Raw genomic sequence first — 19,511 nt, forward strand, 5'->3', positions numbered from 1 at the left:
GAAAAAAGACCTTTCTTTCCACACTCCACGCAGCTTAAAATATCTCATACAATCGAGATTGAGACTCTTAATGTCTGTTAATGTCGAAAATCTCTACCTGCTACCTGCTGCGTGACAAATGCGGTTCTGAACAGCTTGCCCTAACCTTTTGTGTCATATAACCGTTTTAAGCAAAGATGGCATTTACAGTAATTATACGTAGTATGCTTATTACACCCCAGGCGTCTCTTGATGTAACAATACAGACATGATTAACAGTACATGAAAAGTTTTAGTGTGCAATTCAGTTCACAATCAACTGTACATACAGATACTGCAGTTTTAAAACCTTGGTCTTAAAATAGATGTTCAAACATGCATGAATTTTAATGTTGCATATTAGGTACTAAATTCCAGAAACCCAATTGCTACTGTCTGGTGCATTTGTATTGCTTACGTTAATTGTTACATATGTGCAATAAGGTGCACAATACATTCAATTATCATTACTACAGTTAGCACAACTGCTTTCCATTAGCTCTCTTAACTAATTTAAAAACTGGGCGGCACCTAAAAAATGAGACTTTTATTCTGTAATGCATTTTAAATAAGCTTTAGAGTCCCACTGAAGTGCTTTGGAACGTGCAGGATTATTCAATGTGGTGACCTCATTTCAACTGAAACAGGAAGTCAGTGCGGAAATCTCAGGAAGATCCGCCTCCTTTTCAAAATAACCATTAGCGTTTGTTGATGACACAGTCGAGCAAAGCCGCATTTTTTGAACGCTTGTGAGCACCACAGTTGTATAAAAACAAACTCCAACAGACTAATAAAAACTTTTATTACAGAATAAAAACAGTGATAACAGTCATGTATTATTTATGTTGGTGCATGGCAGCGATGTTGGTGATAATGTTGAGGCTGTCTAACAGTTTGCCATGTTTGATCTCCTCCACAGTGCTTTTGTGCGCTCATCATTTTGTGTAAAATCTAAACAAGTTGGATATGTTTTGTTTTCGGCACAGATTCATGCATATGATTTGCTGTGTGCTTTCACGCTGGACCTGGAGCACCCTGTGTGTGTGTCTGCGCTGTAGGAGCTCGCATAATACTGAGGTGATATCAGAGATATTCATTCACCTCAATGGAAAGCATATTTACACTGTCTGAATTCTTTCTTATCCAATACATATGTGCCATTTTCCCTATAAGAACAAGTAAATATGTTAACAGGTGTCTGATTTCAGGTGCAGGTTCCACTTCTTTTATAATGTAGGGGCAGGATGCTTTAGGATGAGGTAATTATAAATTCTAGACTTTTTGATGCATGTGACAAACTGTATGTTTTGAATGATTATATCTTCTGAATGCGAATATTGTCTGCTTTTTGGCCATACTAGTTAAGCCTAAAGTATTTACACTATCAAGAAAAAACAATTATTTCAAAGGACTTTAAGTATTTTGGTTACACTTAGCGTGCACACCAAAGCATTTACACCAACGTGTCATGTTTTGTCCGAGCTAAGCGCCAGTGGTTTTTCCGGGTTCAGCACTGAACGCAGAGAGTTGAAAAATTTTCAACTTTGGGTGAAACGCTCAGCTTGTCAATGTCACTTCTCACTCCGTCGTCCAATCACAATGGGGGAGGGGTGTTTTACAACAACCATCTGGGAGCATCGTTCAACGACAAAACAAAGCAGAGGTAAAGCAACCAAAGCGATCAGCTGAATAAAGCTGGCAAGCACCTTCAGTTGGTGTCCGCCTGGCATTTTCAGCCACAATTTAAACGCTTTGGTGTACACGTCCCCTTAATAACCTTGCAACTACATGTCAACTAACTCTCATTAATTTGCTGTCCTTATATTGTTAGTAGACTGTAAGGGTTAGGGTTAGGGAAGAGGTAAGTGAAATAAGTGAAATAAGTTGACATGCACCTGCAAAGATACTCATAGTTAGTAGAATACAGTATCTGTTTGGGAACCATCACAATAAAGTGTTAGTAAATATTAAACATACAGTCTACTAATACACTAAAGACTGGTAGTTGATAAATAGTTTCAAAGTTACTTTCAGTGGACTATCAAAAAAAAAGAGTTACCAATATTTCTGCAATTATTTTTGGTGCAGAAGTATACATTTTGAGGTGGTTTCCAGGACAGGGTTTAGATTAATCCAGGACTATGCCTTTGTTTTAGTAGGACATTTAAGTAGTTACAGACAAACCTTAAAGTGTAACTAAACCCCTGGTCAGAGCCTGACTCCACCCACTGGCAATATTTGAAAAACGCAAGAAAAGTGGGCAGATCCCAACGGAGATAGAGGGGATGAACTAAGCTTGTACCAAGTGTGTGGTGAGATCGTAACAAGGGCGTGGTGAGCTTGAACCTGCTTATGTCACGAGTCATTTTTTGGACCCAACATCCAATAAGAAAATTAAACTGCAGTAGCCACCGTTCAACCTGAAGAGGGCAGCACTCAGACGTTTTTACACCATATATTGTACTATTGAAACACTTTATATCCAAATGTCAAAAAACTGACTAAAATCAATCAACAGCACTAATAAAGCATCAATCTTACAGATCATTAACCAAAAAAAGTTGGTTTAGGGTTTAGTTACTCTTTAAAAAAAACAATGCAGACTTAAGCAGACTGTACTCCAAAAAATAACGACCTCATATGTTGTTTGTGCAAGCACCTTATTACAATGTAAAGTGGCATATTAAGGGATTAGTGTCCTCTAGCGGCAGTTGCTTATACAACCTGTTGTTAAGTTTTAAGGTTTTTGCTTTATACATCAGATTAGACATTTAAATTTGACATTATACATTTGTAAATGTAGAAATGGTTTCATAAACATTTATGGTTTTAATGATAATTTGGAGCATCTAACCCCACCCTCACCCTTACCCTAAACTAGGGCTGCACGATCACAGGCAAAATGATGATCACGATTGTTTTGCTCAAACTTTTGATCACGATTAAAAATACGATCATTCTTTTAGTGAAGAACTTCTATTTACTTCAGTATTTTATTACACTTTACAGCCATGTATATAATATTATAAACATTTTATAGGCCTATATTATAAAATATTTTATTGTTTCGTAATATCCACAGCTCACATTCTCTTAGATCTTTTTAAAACATTTAAAATAATTCCGCAAAATTCCGCATAGATTTTGCAAAAGAAATCCGCAGAAATAACAAAAATAACTCCTTACACAGATTCCTTACAGCTGTAAGACTATTGCAGCAATTAAAGCAGTTCAGTTTTAACTGGCAAAATTATAAAATATCTTTTATTTATTTTAGAACCTTTTTTGTTTGTTAAATTAAGGTTTTTGATACTGACCAAGCGGTTAGCGGCCGACAGCTAACGTCATGTTGACGACTTGTTTGATCAAATGAGCCTCTCAAATCAACAATTCACTTGCCTACAATAACATCTATATAATATATATATATTTTCAGCATATAACAATGTTAGTTTAAATGTTTATTATCAACACACTATTTTTTTTAAAAACGGAGGGGGGCTGCTTTGTTGCTCGCAGACGGCGGGGTGCAGAAAAATAATGAATCAAAACAAAACTAAATAAACATGAAACGAAATAAACATGCAGGTTGCCTTACCTTACACATTCGCTATGCATCAATTAAAATTCAAGGCTTTACACCGCATTTTTTAACATGACTACCGAAAGAAGTCTTTTATAGATTATGCACAGTATTTAAGGTTTTATTCAGTTCTCCATATTCCCCGATGCACTGAAGGTCCTGCTGCTGGCGGAGACACTAAACACCGTTGCAACAGGTGCATTCTAAATGTGCGTAGTGGACTCGTGCGATAGGTTAAACGTCTTTCTTTTACAATTTATCAATGTCTCAACGTTTCTTTTAATTAAATTATTATATATAAAGGTGGAGAAGCCTAAAAAATCCAGAGGCCTGGCCGCATATCAACTGTGATGGTAAAATTGGTCCGAAACCCGACCCAATGGGCGTAAAAAGGCTGAAATGCAGGGCTCTAGTATATATTTATATCAAATTAGAATTAAAATAAAATAAAAACAAAACATTTTTGAATAAAAATTTAAACCCCTTGCTGCTCACGGTGCTTATTGGACACATATCCTTGGCTAACTTACATGATACGCGATCTGTTATTGTTGTGTCGTGGATGGTCGGGGATTTTTTTATGGTTGCGGCTTGCGTCTTCAGCTTTTGAAACTCTTGATATTTCACGTTTGGACGGAACAGGAGCACAGTTTGCACAAGACTCGTGACTTACCTGATCAACATCTCTTTCCTCAAATCCGAAATATCCAAACAAAGGAGTTGGCCTGACCCTTTTTGGGAATTAAACATACCTATTTCTGCACTTTCTTCGTGTTGCTCTGCCATTATGTTCGAATGACTGTAAATCTCGTGATGCTAACGTATTTTGCACTTGCAAAGAAACACTCCGTTTACTCTGACTCCGCCCATAACAAACACTGCTTGATTCTAGACCGTGTGTTTTGTGCTTGGTCTTTGCACATTAATCGCGACGATTGTCATTAATTAATCGTGGGGCACGCATATCGTTATCATGATAAAAATACGATTAATCGTGCAGCCCTACCCTAAACCCAACCACTTCTCAACCATATCAAACACAACACGCATGTCAGGTATTGCATAAAACAGTATAAAAGTATTACAAACCATTCACATTGCAAACCTTGCGAACTGAAGCCATACGATTACTTTATATGAAGAACTCTGTGATCAAAACGCAAAGTCAGATCTCATTCAAACATAAACCAGCATGACGTGGTCGGTCACAAGAGCCAATAGCGCTTCACATTCTTAAATAACGTAATGATGCAATCGGTCACGAAACGCACGAGAGCCAATGCCTTTTCACAACCATAAATGACGTATCATCGCTTCTTCTGGCGGCAGTTTTTGAATCAGTCTACACCGGATCTGATATTTACAGCGGATTGTCATCACTTTTGCATCTTTTCTTCAAATAAATCGATCGTTTGACCTCGGTAAACTTGGAATATTTTAAATTCATTTTTAAAAATTTGTGACTGTTTTGTATGCTGTGTTTATATCATATAATAAGTATGTTATTTGCCCTAAATGCCTGAATATTGTAATGTGTAATAAAATACACTTAATCCAGGAGGTTTAAATTGAAAATCTTATCCCAGTACATGTCATCATAGCAAAATTATACCCCAAAATATAATTTTATACCCTAATATATTAAGTTTCACCTGCTGCCTGTAGAGGCACTAATTAAGTAAACACATCTTTTGGTTGTATTTGGTGAAATGGACAAACGACCAAAGCAATCGTATGAGTTAGAGGATATGTTGATCTTAATACAAACAATGGCACTGATATATGTTAAGGTATGTCGGTAAAAGGTGTTTTTAAATTAAAGCAGCTCAAACATATATTTTAGTCTGGCACTATAGGATAAGCTCTGTCCGGGAAACCGTGGACCTTAAAGTCTCAAAATGCTATGGTTACCAACATTAGGCAGACATAAACAGATCTATTTCTTGTTTTGATTTTCCCAGCATATTTCATGCAAATGTTCAGAGACAAGAAAACCCAAGAAAGAAAAAATGAGAAGGGTAAGAAGGCAAATATCTAATTCTGCACCCAAGCTTTTAACATATGTCTGAAGCGAGAATAAAATAGAATATGAGATGTAGCCAACTATTGGCCTCCAACTGAGAGAATCTCTATTTACTGAGAATGAGTTCGATTACACCTCATCAAAACACAGCCAGACCAGTCTTGAGAGAAAGCCAAAAGAGAAAAAAAAAGTGTGTTTGGGGCCAAATACATGTGCCATATATGTAGCAATTGAAAGATTTCTTATTCATTTTTTATTATTATTGTCTTTTGAATTCATCTCACTATAGGGATGGGAATTTTAAGAAATATAAAATTTTTGGTTCTTGATACAAATTACACCTAATGTTTTCATTATTGTGGCACTTTTGAAAGAAGTTATTCATGACTAAAAGCAAAGTTCTTGCATTAAGACTTTCAAGTCATTTCTATTATTATACTGTACAGCAAACTCACAAATAGTTACACATCAGTAGTGCTGTCACCAGGAAACATTTATATTTTTATGCTAATGTTGGTGTTTCAGTTCTTTTTAATTGAACCGTATCGGAAAAAGAACTGGTTTTTAATTCTCTAAATTTTCTCTATTTATACACAATTTTGTCCACAGTAACACTCAGTACAATCAGAAGTCTTGGTTACTGTACAGTCAGTTACACTAGCTTTTATGAGCCCGATAGGAATTTTCAATCCATTCTTTTCACTATTAGACCGCTCCACTCCCACCCATCATATCCAAAAGACTCCCCAGATTTCTCTTTGAGCAAACGCATTTCCCCTCCGCAGACACACAGAGATCTGAGAGAGAAACTTTAATCACATCTCAACCATAAGCGAGGTTTTTCTCTGCTGCAGAAGCTCTTTGTTCAAAGACGGCATTTCGCTGCCATCAGAGCGAGATTACGGTACAGCGCACTTACCCAGGAGAGATCTCGCAATAGCAAAGCGGTTCGCACCAGCCAAAACCGACCTCTTCTGGGGTGCATTCAAATAAACTTTTGAAGCCTGCTTAATATTTTCTGCGCCAGTCTTCTTGGTTATATTTAAATATTACATCACATGTTACAAAAATATTACGTGACACTTACAACTTCCTGTCTGAACACAAAATATTTAGTTCACATATTGCTTAAGCAAAAAAGTCTGATCTTGAGTAAATACTACAGCTTCAGAGTTTATTATTAATAAATTTAAAAAATAGTGATTACTGTATGCTTCACTTCCCCATCCAGTTTGTTTGCTGGTGGCTACATGCAAAGCTTGATGCTTTGACTTTAACATTTGTTGTTGCCAGATAAAAATTAAAAACTTAATTTTGTAGGTTCTTCTACTGCTATGTAGTAGTGCCACACTACTGTAGATGTTGATGTATATTGCTGTTTATGCTGTTCCCCTGACTCTCTTTGTAGAGTTCATTTCTAAAAGATGAACAAAAGTAAGCTGTACCCTTTAAAGAGTAACTAAACCCTAAACCAACTTTTTTTAGTTAATGATCTGTAAGAATGATGCTTTATTAGTGCTGTTCATTGATTTTAGTAAGTTTTTTGACATTTGGATATAAAGTGTTTCAATACTACAATATATGGTGTAAAAACGTCTGAGTGCTGCCCTCTTCAGGTTGAACGGTGGCTACTGCAGTTGAATTTTCCTATTGGATGTTGGGTCCAAGAAATAACTCGTGACGTAAGCAGATTCAAGCTCACCACGCCCTTGTTACGATCTCACCACACACTTAGTTCGTCCCCTCTATCTCCGTTGGGATCTGCCCACTTTTCTTGCATTTTTCAAATATTGCAGTGGGTGGAGTCAGGCTCTGACCAAGGGTTTAGTTACACTTTAAGTTCAACATAGTACTATTTATAATGTCCCATCGTTCCAATGGGTATTCATAACTTCTGTAGTCTCCTTGATCAACTAAACCCTCTAACAAAGGAGAAAGAAGAACGTATCTGGTCATCAATGCAAGCTTACAGAAAACCATTGGACATTCATTATTGATTTACACAGAGGGAATAGAAATGGTGCTTGTTAGAAGACTAGTAAACATGCTAGTCAAAGTTGTCGATAAAACCGGATTCAGATCAATCCCAAACCCTATACGACCTAGACAAGACCCACTAATATCAAGAGCTAGCTCAATAGAGCCTATGCACTGATCCAATAAACACCAACAGACTCTTTCTAAATTAGTTGGTGCTGGCTGGAGACTTTTGGGCCTGTTCAGATTTTGTGTCTTTGGTTCGTGGAAGTTTGTTAATTTTTTTGTGAAGTGCGGCAAGCATACTCAACTAAAAAGCGAATCGGTCGCAGAACTAACGTGCTTTTGGGCCTGTTCACATTTCGGGCCTTTTGTGCATGCAACAAACACAGACTCCTTCTAAATTGGTTGGTGTTGGCCAAGTTGTTTGGCCCTGTTCAAATTTTGCATCTTTAAGTTCTTTATTTTATATGTAGACGTCAGTGATGCGCAGGTTGATCCAAAATGAAGTTACCCACAGTTACGAGTAATCCAAAAATATTTTTTATGATATTCGGGTCACGGTCGGTCAGGTCGTTTGAAATAAAGATGCCAATTAAACCTTTGTAATTTATATATTACACATCATAACCCACACCCCTAGTTCCTACGTCTATGGCCCAATGACGCTACAATGAACATTTACTACTTTAAAAAAAATGTGGGACAGGAAGCGGGTCAGGTACAATATATATATATATATATTTTTGGCGGTCCAAGTTGCGAGCGGGTTAGTTGAAAACGTTGGTCGGGTGCAGGCTGTTTATACATTGACCTGCGCATCACTGGTAGACGTGAAATAGAGAGATGTGAAATAGAGAGCAAAGCTGTTGCAGCGCACATGTGGTTAAAAATATTTAAACGTTTCAGGATAACGTGTCCACACTGCAAGTCATGTGACAATAACCAACCAATCAGCTTCAACCTTATGTATAAACACTTTATTATGTAAACATTGTATCACTCCAGAGTGGCGGCTCGTGGCTTCTCATCCGAGGGGTGCCTAAATCAAAATAAGTGTTCGGAGTGTCATGTGTGTTGCTTGCGTTTTCAAAATATGTGTTTGTTGCGTCATGTAAACCATGTGCATCATGTGTTTTGTCAAAATAAGTGCCTGCTACACACGCGTCAAAACCGTTTATGATAAAAGAGACGCACACGTTAACAAAACAGTAAACTCTGATTATGCATGAGATTGAGAGATATCTGGCAAACGCGAGCGTCTCTTTTATCATAAACCCTTTAGATGCGTCTTCAGCAAGCACTTATTTTGGCAAGACACGTGATGCACACAGCATCGCTCGACGCGCAAAACACATATTTTGAAATTACGAACCACACACGACGGGCTACATACATGTTGTGACGAACTTTGCATCGGACGCCCTCGAAAAAAGAAGTCACCGGCCGCCACTGTCACTCCATATCATCTCAGGATGCAGTACGATCTGTCAAGCAGCTATTATTTTCACAGTGTCTCTTTTAATCATGATGTGTCTACTTTACTTTTGAGATGCTTTTATTAAGACGTTATTATCTGTATTAATACTTTTTAGACGTTAACAACTATGGGTATGAATGATGAAGCATTGTTTAATGTTAAGCTATAGGGTGAGGATTTACTGGACCTCCTTTTCTTTTTGTTTGATAAAATGTGTATAAATATTTGTGGTTAGTCATTCATCGGACGATACAAATTTCTTAAATATTTGCTCTTCAAACTTTAAGACTTATGCATGATGTAATATTTTCTAATCTGATGCGAGAATGTCACTATTTTGTTTTTACTTGAAGGTCATGGGACCGAAACGTTGCTGATTAATACATATTTTGGATACTTTTTCAAGATTTATTGTGTGCTGGATCTTCCTGTTGCTGTTTTTTTTTACACAAGTAAGAAATAATGCACAGAGACACTACTGAATCTGTGGAGAGTGCGGTGGTTGCTTAGCAACGCCAAACACTACTGGAGCATTTAAAAGAAGGAGCAGAGCGGCACAGTCAAATTTTCGGCACGGTGCAAGACGTGAAATATGAACGGCCCCTTTGAAGTTTGTTGTATCGGTGTGAATTTGTTTGTTGCTGTTGGTTGTTGTTTGTTAGATCTGTCTGAACTGGCCTTAAAGATGTATGTGTAAGTTTAAGAAGGATCTCTTGACAGAAATGCAATATAATATCCATAACTATATTATCAGTGGTGTATAAAGACCTTACATAATGAACTGTATTGTTTTTATCACCTTATAATTAGCCGTTTTTATCTACATACACCTTGGGTCCCCTTACATGAAATTCGCCGTCATGTTTCTACAGTAGCCCTAAAGAGACAAACTGTTCTACAAAGCGTTTCGTCCCTACATTGTTTAAGATGATGACATGTTTGTCTTGGCCGGCCACCATATGCATTTTTTTAATTGAGGGGTGAGCTGTTGGTTGCAATATCACAATCTCACCTCTAGATGCCGCTCAAATTTACACACACCACCTCTAAGACCCAGATCATACCCTAGGGCAGTGGTTTTCAAACTGGGGGCCGGGGCTCCCAGGGGGGCCGCGAGATGGTGCCAGGGGGGCCCCAGTTTTATGACATTTTATAAAATACATTCATTTATCATGAATTCTGTGTAATTAAACCTAAAAAATAATAAGCCAACTAACCAACAGCACTACTAGGTATAATTTTATATGTTTTGTTTAATTAAAATATTTCATTTTAAAACTGTTTTTGTCATAAATTTTCTTTCGGGGGGCCGCAAAAAATGCACTGTACACAAGGGGGGCCGCACGCTGAAAAAGTTTGGGAACCACTGCCAGTAAAATCAAGACCCAGACCAATTTAATAAGATTCAGATGCAAACCAAGGCCTAAAATCAGGTCGTTTAAATTAATCAATTAGAATAAAAAAGTGCTTAATAAACAGCTGTCCTGATGTTTCTAGCAATGTTCAAAAGGTTTCTTGAATACCTCTATAAGATTCTCTCTCCATAAAAAGTTGGAAATATATTATCAGATTTGTGATAACCTGTATGTTCAGTGGCAATTTTAAATGTGTCAACATTGTGCTTTGAGCGACAAAATTCTTATATAGACTGAAATCAGACTGAAAAACAAAATGACATGCTTAACTTTTAACTCAGTTTCCTCATAATTTCAGTTTCCAATACATTTCATGCTACACAGTGATTGTTTCTTTCATCTGCAAACATTTATTGGTTTCCTTGGCAACTCAGTGTACAATTTAAACCCTTTGAGCAGAACTGATGCATTTTATGCTAATTTAAAGCACGGCGTTTTGAATACGAATGCTCGTAAATGGCATAAAAAAATGTATGTTAATTCATTAGCCATGAAAACAGAAACATAAAAAGCAGCAAACTTTTCTCTATTGTGAGTTTTAATGAGACAGTAGGAAGATGATAATGTGTCGTCAAACACTCGGTACTGTACTTGCAGACACTTTGCTTTAACTTTTATACTGCCAGAATATCAAAAACAACTTCAACATTTGCCCATTCGACCCATAGCGTAAGTAAACGGCCAAGTATTGCAGCTCATATATTTTTATTTGTTGTTGAGCCATTCAGAGATATCGAAGCTGAATCTCCACGAGCATAATCAATAAAGCTCTTTAATGCAATGAAACATAAGCGAATGACAAGTCTGACGGTTGTCAGTCGGGCAGAGATAAATGGCGTGAAGCCTAACCACAGCATGTTGAATTATTTAGAGTCGCAGCAAAGGATCAGACTCGCCCCTCCTCTTTTGAAGATCAAGCATACTGACGAATCGAAGCAGCAAGTTTCTATAAAGTCTTGAATAATTCTCAGTTCAAAATGCTTCATAGCAATTCTCCTCTGTTCTGTCCTTCACGTTTATTTTGCTAAGATAAAAAATAAATCAGTCAAGATACTCTTGTTATCTTCTGGACTGAATGCTTATGGTTTTAACTAATTTTATCTCTATGTGCTGTCTTTATCTGTTCCCATTCAAATTCTGCCATGTGGGCAAGTTTTGAAATAGACATTTTGTAAAGGAAAATGTGATGTGCAATTAGAGTATTAAGTGGTCTATGAAATGATAAAGCCTGAGGGACCCCTTGAAGGTCATAGTGTAACAAATGATTGACTGAACTTTCAAATCACCTCGAAATTTCCCATATCAGAAGAAAATGTGCTGGCTGCATGAGCCTATGTGTGTAATTAGATGTAGATATGCCAGACGCCACAATTCATAAGGCAGCAACAACTGGTAAAAAGCTCTTTCTTTTAAAATAGGCGTGAATACTTCTGAGTGAATTATTTATTTCATTCTGTCTGGAGAATTCTGTTCATTCCAAAGTTCTGTTCATTTGTCTACAAGGACATTAGGGCTGACCGAATAACCATTTTTTGTGGTCGACTGATATGTTTTTTTAATGACCGATGCCGATACATATATGTTAATAGACCTTTCTCACAACTTCCGTATTTATGACCGGAAATACGCAATCGTCGCGGAAATCTACTTCCTCCGCAGTCAAGGCAATGTAAAAAGCCGTATCTGTTCCATCAATTCCCTGTTGATGGTGAAGTTAGACAGAAGTGGATTCAGGCTATCCGGCGAGACTTATAATGTGTCGTTTTAGTTAACAGTTCAGTAACAGTTAGACTCGCTCTCTACTTACCTAGAAATTTATGGACAAATTCTTCATGGAAAAAGTTTTCCTCCATTAGTCGTGTCACATCAGCAAATGTAATATTGGCAAATCCGTTAACGAAGTTTTGTAGACTCTTTGATCCATTTTAAACTTGCCCGGGTTTATGTTTTTCTAGTGTGTTGACGCTTGACAGGAACTCCACTTACACGACGATTACGTATTTCCGGTTACTGTGAGAAAGGTCTATATAACACAAATGTAATTGCAGTAAATGAGAGACAAAAAGAATATTGGTGAATCTAAAAAAACTATTTGCTATGCATGAAAATTAAATATACCCCTGTTTTAAGTACTTAAAAAATATTCACAAGACATATGTACTACTTGGAGACTACAGTTTTGTTTTTGTGTAACACGACGCCACATCACGTGACTACTAATAATGATTCATCATTTTACTGTAAGTCCGATTTTGGGTTAACATTGGAGCGTCTTTTTATTAAGAACAATAAATTAAAGGAAAAAAAAGATTTATTGGCTGACTGAAAAAAATGGATCAGCTGGAATATCGGTCAGTGCAAAAAAAACGGTCTATAACTATTTTTAACCCAAATCGGCAACAAATAAGAGGAAGCTGTTCATTCCCTCATAAAGCGAATAGGTTTGTGCTGCAGATGCTTGACCTGATTTTGCCAAGTGAGAGATATACTGTATAAGGACAACATTTTTGTAAAAAAAAAAACGAAACCCACCCCAAATCAAGAGAGCCGCGGCAGATGACTTAAATAAGCAATTTCACATTGGTCCAGCATTCTCTGATGTAATCTAACAAATGCACATGCAAAAGCACAAAACAATTGTTAAGTCTGACGTCAAGCGGCACCGCTTCCAGGTCCAAACGCACTACAAGATGCCTGAAAAAAATCACAATCCTTATCTTTATCTCCATAATTAAATCCTATATGACCAAACAGTGCTTCATATTTTATGAATCTTTAAAAAATCAGTGTCTGGTATGCCTAGAGCTTGGAGAATGTATGTAGTGTTTATAAAAGCTAAGCTTAAATGTGTGATATATGAATAATAAACAGTGCTCAAAAATGGCTATAGGGGTTATATAAACAAATTAAGGCTTGGACCTAGAATCAGTATTCCTTACGTCATGACTTAACAAGCGAATAGCCTTGAATAAGAAAGAACAAGGTAATTTAACTAGTTAAAAGTGTGAACTGTTATTAGGTAACTTTTTATGAGGTACTTTATGGAACACAAAAACAGGATATGCTAATGTTTAATTCACAGGTTTGTGCAGATGACACACGTGAAATAAACACTCTTAGAACGGATGTGTTAAAGGGGACATATCATGAAAATCAGACTTTTTCCATGTTTAAGTGCTATAATTGGGTCCCCAGTGCTTGTATCAACCCAGAAAATGTGAAAAAGATCAACCCTTAGTTTTGGTAAACCATTTCCGCAAGCATGTGAAAAAATAGCTCATTGAAATCTGGCTCCCCTTGTGATGTCAGATGGGAATAATACCGCCCCTTAATCCGCACTATCCTACCACAACACTGCCATTTAGTGCAGAGATCATCTTATTTGCATTTAAAAGGACAGACGCAAAACGGCAAATTTTTGCTCACACCTACAAAGTGCAATTTTAACATATTATAATAAATTATCTATGGGGTATTTTGAGCTACTGAACTTATACTCTGGGGACAGCAAAGATTTATTTTACATCTTTAAAAAGTCTTGTGAAATGTCCCCATTAAAACAACACACGTGTTGTCCCAGAATCCACACATCTCTGTATTATTTTTGAAAATTACTTTTAACACAACTTGTGTTTTATTTTAACACAAAATTATCACAAAGAATATAGGTTTTTAACACATCACAAAAGATTATATTTGCAAAACTTATCTTTGCAAGAGATTTCACTTCCAAACAGGCCAATTAAAAAAATGGAAATCCCAAAGAAAGGTTATAGTTTGTCAAAGAAACTAATCAGCTCTTTTATTTTACTATTAGCTAAATAACTTGCACAGGCCTAGCCACAAAGCATTTTAACCCCAGCCCTGCTTTTTGCTCAGGCTGTGCATGGAATCGAATATATCATAAGATGTCAAATGAAAGTGATACAGTACATGGTGATATAAAAGCAGGAGGAACTTGAATGGTTTTCTTTAGAAAATGCAATTTCTCTGTGAAGTGGCCATCAGTGGAGCTGAACTTCTCAAAATTTGTTGCTGATAATGTAAAAAAAAATGCCAACTAAACCACAAATAGGTATGGCATTTATTTTTATTTAATTTATTTATTTAGTTTTGTGTCAGCAGTTTGCATTATTCACTAAAGATTTTATAAGTACTGTTTGTTATTCAGACTCATGTTCTCTGTTAATTAAGTCCAATTCAGCATGTATGATTCGATCCACACAACCTTTAAAGTCCCTGTGAAGTCAGAAATAAAATGTGTTCTGAGTTTGTCACACCACAGAAAAACGTGTTATTAGCCACACAACCAAGTTTGAAAAATGGAAAAAACGGCAATTATAAATATAAATAAAATAAGTTATTAAGTTCTTGGAAAGATAGTGTCCGCTGTCTGCGCTGAAACCATGCTCACTCGCAGAGAAGCTGCCATCTCTGTCAACTTTCAAATAATGCTACAACCTGAGCGGGACAGGCCATGCGTGGTGGCTCAAGTGCATTATCAAGCCCCCAGTTTAGGCCCGCCTAAAAATCCTGACCACAGAAACGGTGAAAAACTGTTTAACGATCTAACTCTGCAATTGACCTATGCCAAAGCCACGCCCCCTCCACTCACTCCGACAATCAATCAACATTCGGTGACAGGCGCTATGGCAGCTGTCACAGTAGGAGACATTTCACAGGAGGCAATTGCATTGGTGGGTTATATTAATAATGTTATTGTTGAGAAGGTCGATGAAAAGCTTCAGCTCCACGCAAAAATTTACAGGTCACGGTGTAAACCCGATAAATCGCATGTTACATTAGAGATGTTAAAGATAACGTTCAAATACGTTGTGAAAGGGTAAAAATAAGGGTAAAAATGCACAACGTCGCCCTGCATCTCGGGATACCAAGTGTCGGAGTTGCACGTACCCATGCCATTTGACCATTTTAAACTTAAAATGACAAGAAAAACATATAAAAACAAATTAAAACGGACTAACTGCAATGCATTTCAATTGACATGAAAGCAGAGAATGTATGAGTGTATTGGGTTAGTTACCGCACTGTGATTGGGTCATTGCATTTGGGGGCGTGGCTTAGCCATAGGTCAATTCATTACTACACAGTTTACAGTCTTTGTGGCGTGTTTCAGCAATACATTTCTAATATTTAAAAATGTGTTTAGAAACAAATTTCAAGAAACTTTAATGAAAAGGTTCATAAAATGGTTATGTTATTTTGTTGTGTAATTGGATGTTATTGCACATTTAATTTCATTAATGGGCAGAAAACCTCAGCATAACAGTTAAGTCTACACTTACCAGCTAGACAATGATGTATGATTTTTATTTGCATATGATCATGTATTTACTTACAGTGTTTTCCGAATCTCAACGGTGTTACATTCTATCTCATGCAAAATTAAACAGCTAAAGATTTTCTTGTGTGCCTGAAACAAAATCACTGCACTAAGATTGAACCTGCATCATTCCTTGATCTTATGTAGTCAAGCACATTGAAAATGCTCTACTGTATGGACATACTTGAAAATAAAACTCTTCAAAAAACTCAATACAAGGCCAAAATGAAGATATCAAGCACATTAAATATTTATGCACCCACAAAGGTTTTAGGGGGATACATAAAGCTGTCAAAAATTATCTATTGCAACACATTACAGACTCAAAGTTAAAAAAAAAAGGCTTTTGCATACGTGGACAAACTACCTACATGGCAGTATTTATACTGAATGGTGTATGGCTTTAAGTGCATGGCCGTGCCAGCAGAAAATTTGACTTATGATGCATTACTGCACCTTGGTGAATAATGTAACAGATTTTGGTCATGCCAAATCAAATCTACTTTAAATATTATTGAAAAAGGCTGTTTAATATAAACTGTTTCCTTGTGACAGACTCGTTTAACTAACCAGCATTTAAAGGCAGAGCTAAAATTTCATAAAGTTTTATCTGATTCCAGTTGTGACATTTGACAAGTGTCTTTGAATAGCACAGATAATGATGAGCCATAGTGATACAAATCTTAGGCATTGACATGGTTTACACAAAAATGGTTTTGACATAGAGCCATCTGCTGTTCTCATGATGCTATTGCAATAAAAACAGAGTTCTCAGTCACCAACCAAACAATTCATCTCCTTGGAGAGCACAAGACCATAAGAAAGCTTACTGAAAGAAATTAAGGAATAAGAATAAAAATACTTTCTGTACGGCTGAATAAATCTACATGATACAGGTACCAGTAAAGCAGCAAATCACAAGCAAAAACAATTGTGAATTGTACTATTGGTGCTCTTTAATGTTATGGAAGAGGTGCATGACTACTTAAAGGAAATAAGTCAATAGCATTGGATTGAAATCTGAAATTGACTGTCAATAAGTTTTGTGATGGGCCTTCCAGCGTGCCTTACTGTAAATAAATAGATGTAATATATAAAATAATGATTTTATTTAATTTTAGCAATAGACCTACATGATTATACATGATTATAGTTATCATGTAACCTCATTATATATTCATAAAGCTATTTACCGTAAATGATGTCATATTTTCAGCAAAAGCTCAACTCATTCTGCAACTCTCTGCACCTGTGGTCCAAAGCCCTCCGGTGAATCACAGAAGTACTGCAATATGAAATATTTTGTAAACTCTTCTGTCAATTCTGTAATATATTTCTATAAAATGTGTCCGAAAACTTTTAAAAGCAAATAATATGTTCTGTTTCCTGATGCTAAATCATAGCAAGTAAGCAATAAATGTATATGTTTATACAAAAGTGTTATTTATGATATCAAGTAAAATGTTTTTTAAAAATGACATTTATTCAACAATATTTTCGAACATGCAGAAATAAGCACATTCGGTGTGTTTTTGTGTGTCACCTTCTTTTAGGATTATCAGTTAATAAATCCTCTGTGTCGTCAATCAGGATCGAGTGCACAAACTAGGTCGTTTATCTTGTCGTAGGCAAAAACTCACAGTTTTTACTTTGTAATTTACGTTATTTCATTAATTTCAGCCTGGACGATTCACGCCAATTTTCTGGCATGTTCGGAAGGCCCGCTTGAGAAATGCAGGCAGAATTGACAAAGTTACAGATTCATCAGCCAATCAGAGAGCTTTTAAGCGTCGAGTCATTTCACGTGACTCGCAAATGTTTATTTCGCCTTTAGTCATTTACGTTTTGTAATGAATTACCTTGAATTATTTTTTATAGGACCACTGCCACTCCTGTCTTCTCTCAAAATACCTCTAATTAAAATCTCTCTTATAAACGATTTGCTGTTCCACACAGAACAATACTGCCCCCTAATGGTTACATTTATGTAAAACTTGTTAAAATAATTCCACTAGTGGTCAAGTAGCTGGTGCTTCTAAAAATGCTCGAAATAATTGACCATTCATAGATTTGTTCGAACTACCAAATTTAAATGACAGTAAATATTTCTGGGGATCAAGTACACTATAACCAATTAAACAAAAATATATACACACCTTCTATTAGTAATTCCAGTCATTTTTGTAGAAACATTGACAACTAGAACTGTGTTGCAAGAGTTTGGTGAGGTTTTTTTTCCAGCATGACATTACTTAGTTGCTTAAAAATAAAAGCTACATATAGAAGTTTTTACTGAGTTTGTTGTGTACTGCACAAAGCCCAGAGCTAAACCCCATAGAACACTTGTGGTAAAAACATTACATCCCCTATTGGACATTATTAGTGCTGGACGTCCCAGGGAGAAAATACAAGTTCTAAAATTTACTCAACCTCACTTTTCCTGAAATAATTAGCCACAGTTGATTTGTTTGACTAGAAGGTCAGGCCTGTTAACTGGCACAGAAAATCTTAAGAATAAAATTTTCTTTACAGATGACTGATTGAATGTCAGAACAAGCATTGTTCAGTAAAAAAGAATATGACAAATATAAAATGAATGTATTTACAATGAACAGTTACTTGCATGGCATTCATGTTTCATGCCTTGACTCATTCCTCAACTGTGCATTTTAAAATATAAATTTTTCCAGCAAAATATATAGTCATTGTAAAGTAGATGTTTGTTTTTAAACCACACAGTTTGTAGGGGAACATGCAGTTGTAGCTTGATCATAGGCCTAGCTAAAGTTTTTTCTGTGGAGCTTCACCCTCTGGCAAATTTTACCCCACTTTACCCTCTATAAAAATGATTATGGCAATTCACATTCTTCTGAATGGTTGAGTTAATGTTTAAATTATGCTTTGTATTATCACTCTAAAAACAAACGGTGCTATATAGCACCAAAAGTGGTTCTTTGCCCGTAATCATAGAAGAACCGTTTTTAGTGCCATATAGCACCGGTGAAGCACCAGTGAAGCACCTGTGTAGAACCAAATAGGGGCCATATAGCACCACATATGGTTCTACATAGCACTATTTGGTTCTACACAGGTGCTTCACTGGTGCTTCACCGGTGCTATATGGCACTAAAAATGGTTCTTCTATGATTACGAGCAAAGAACCATTTTTGGTGCTATATAGCACCGTTTGTTTTTAGAGTGTACACAAAACATTAAGGCCAGGGGTCACCAACCCTGTTCCTGTAGATCTACCCCCCTGCATGTTTTAGTTTCAACCCTGCTTCAACACACCTGCCTCTAATTTTTTGGGTAGCCCTGAAATGCTTGATTGCCAGGTTCAGGTGTGTTTGATTGGGGTTGGAGCTGAACTCAGCGGTAGATCTCCAGGACCATGGTTGGTCACCACACTGATCTTGCCTGGTTTCACATCCCTTAAATTACACTTGATTTAGATAAGATACAGAGGAACTTCTTTTTAAGTAGTTTTGGTTTATTGCAAATATATACAACACAATTTAGTCAGTTTGCTTTCCAGATGTTTAAAAAGACTATGTCTCTTTTTTCATTTTTGTGGAATGTCTTTTTTATTGCATAACTTATATGTACACAGTATAATTTATATAGGTAAATTCAGGGAAAAAGAAACACTCCTAGCAACATGGATGCATGCA

The sequence above is a fragment of the Paramisgurnus dabryanus genome, chromosome 14 (genome assembly GCF_030506205.2).
Source record: "Paramisgurnus dabryanus chromosome 14, PD_genome_1.1, whole genome shotgun sequence".
In the NCBI taxonomy this organism is placed as follows: domain Eukaryota; kingdom Metazoa; phylum Chordata; class Actinopteri; order Cypriniformes; family Cobitidae; genus Paramisgurnus; species Paramisgurnus dabryanus.